Raw genomic sequence first — 2,890 nt, 5'->3', positions numbered from 1 at the left:
AAGCATGTTCTTTGGAAAGGTTTCGGCATTTCTTCAAAAGTTTGAAACCATGTAGCATTATTTGAGAGCAGGTAAAATCCATTGAGGCCGTATGTCAGATAGTTTTTGAAGCCATTTGTTAGGTAGTTTTATTAAGTATACTTTTAAAAACATAGTGTTTATATTCACTTTCCTCTTATTTTTTTTTCTGGTGTTGATATCACCCTCTTACCATGGAGTGAGTGAAAAAAATTAGATCCCAAGGATCACTCCAGAGTGGGTCTTCCAGTAGATTTTGTCCAACATAAAAGATGTAACACTATTTGCAGAAGTGATGTTTTGATTAGGGTCATTTTTTTTTCTTTCACTTGATTTTCCCTCCTTATTTTCTACTTATAGCCAGACATCATGAAAGAGGAAGGACCACTTCCTTTGGCAGACACCATGTATGAATTAGCTACCAAACTGTGGATTTTTTTAAAATAAATGCCTCTCCTAAAATAGTTCCTACGTACTGTGCATTGTTAATTGCTGGCTTGCTTATTAGTTGATTGGCTATAAACTCTTGAGAACAGAAACCATACCTTGCTTGTTTACCCATCCTATCCTTGGCATCTAACACAGCACTTGGGATACAATGTGGGTCCTTTAAAATATTTGCTAAATGGATAAATGAATGCCTCAAGTATACAGACAATATGCTTAATGCAAAGCTAGGGATTTTCAAGTCAGGTGTAATAAGATAAGTTGATGAGGGAGTTGAAGGGACTTGAAGTGACATACTTTATGTAGGGGCTATATAGAGCAGGAAATAATAGACAGGGTAAAAAGAGGCAATATAATGATGTTAGAGGTTATCATGAAATTACCCAGTTTTGGAGAAATCCTTATTCAGATCCTGGTAGTAAGTGAACAACTCAGGGAAAGCTGTGGCCAGGGTAAGAAGTGGACTTTAAGATTTCATTGATGGTGATGTTGCAGGTCATTTCTATGTCTAGATTGTGGCCTTGGAACTATTAGGTCAACCCATGTGGAATTGCTACTATTCTCCCATTTTTTATTTATAAAAAGGCACTTTCATGATCCAATCCAATAGTTTGCTAAAGTTTAGTGTGGATGAAGTGAAGATCATGAATTTTGAGGCTAAGATATTGATAGACTTATTCATATAGATTCTGACACCAGGCAGAGTGATTTTAGGAGGTAAGTGGGGAGGGGTGTTGTGACTCACGTGCATGTCTTGGCTGAGAGGGTGAGTAGATGACAGTGAAGAGAAGGGATGAGGGATAGCATAGATCAATGGTATAGGATGGAAACTTAAAAAGAAAACATGAGACCATAGGAGTCATGGCCTAGTTTGGAAGCTGCAAAGGGAAACTTGGATATTGGTACTTGGATATTGGGAGAAGGAGCAGCCTCTTCTAGAAGGCGGTCTTCCAATACAAGTTCAGGCTCAATTAAGTAAAGGAGGCAGAGAAGACATTCACAGAGGAAGTAGGATAAAGCTGTGTTTCCAGAAGAGAAAGTCCAGGTAGGGCAGAGGCTTTTATTTGAAAATCCTAAGTTACCAATGCCCAAAATATAATCACCAGATTTACCTAATTACTTAGTTGACCTATCGGAAACTTAAAAAACTAGGGTCATTGTGGGCTAATAATTGCATAAAGCAAAATCTTGGTTTATTTTATCACATGACGGTCCAGATTCATTGTACAAAAAGCTGCCTTATGACCCAGAGTACATAGGAACATTTCCTATGTCATTCTCCACTTTCTGCCTTATCTGTGTGCTGACATTTACCTCATTTCTTCGAAGTAACATACATTTTTATGTAGTTCCTCACTGTATCCCAAGGCACATTCCACTGAGTTCACCCAAATGGGAAATTAAAAATTTCAATTAGTGACTTAGAAATTTTCCAGACTAAATTCATGGCAGCCATGTTCTATGGGGCTGAGTTGGGGCCTCAGACTCATTTGTCTACATGGAGCAGGTGAGTGGCCCCTTAGTTAGGCATGAGCTCTAGTTTGGTATCGTGAAGGATATTGCAATCAGTACTGTACTAAACTGTTGTGATTATTATATGGATGTTGCTGAGGCTGCAGTCCTTAATATTACAGTGTCCTAATTTTTTTAGGAGCTATAGACAAAATTTCAAATCAGTCTTAAATAGAAAAAGTCATTTTTCTCCTGAGCCTCTGATTTGTTTTTCTTCGTAGACTCTCAGATTTGTTACCCTCTATATGTCTCCTTTGTTCTTCCTGCTTGGAAGTTCCAAGTGAAATGTGTGACCTGACTATTGCAATTGTACAGAACATTCTACAGTCTCTAACAGGGCATTAGATGTGTTGAACCTTTCTCTAGATTTTATTATATATTTACTTCACTTCCATTTCTTTATTTTCTTAATTTTTTATTATGTTTATTGTTTGTATCTCTCTAATGTACCTCTAATACTGTTTTGGAATAAGGAAGGTCTATAAAGAAGTAAACTTGAGCTCTATGTAGAAACAATCTCCTAGATATTTTATTTTCAAATACAGACCACCCACATCTTGAACTTATTATGCTAATGAAACTGAGAACTTGAAACACCGTTCACAAGAAATTTTGCCTTGGAGGCACTGGCAACAGTGATTAGTTCTTGATGGAGACTGCCATATTGCTAAGTCTGTTTGGCTCAGTTTTTTCCTTTTTGTCTCCTTCCCGTTTCATCTGTCATGGCCCTAGCTTCTCCCATCTTTATCCAGTCCTTCCTGGATAAAAAAATATATATTCTCAAATGTTCTTTACTGCCCACAGGAAAAATGCCAAATTTTACTCATCTTTTTGTACTTAGGACCTAGCATAGACCTGGAATATAGTAGGCAGCTGATGAATGTTGAATGAACCAAATTGCATTACATAACAT

Source organism: Pteropus alecto, unplaced genomic scaffold (genome assembly GCF_000325575.1).
Source record: "Pteropus alecto unplaced genomic scaffold, ASM32557v1 scaffold25, whole genome shotgun sequence".
NCBI lineage: Eukaryota > Metazoa > Chordata > Mammalia > Chiroptera > Pteropodidae > Pteropus > Pteropus alecto.
Note: the sequence above shows the minus strand (reverse complement) of the source record.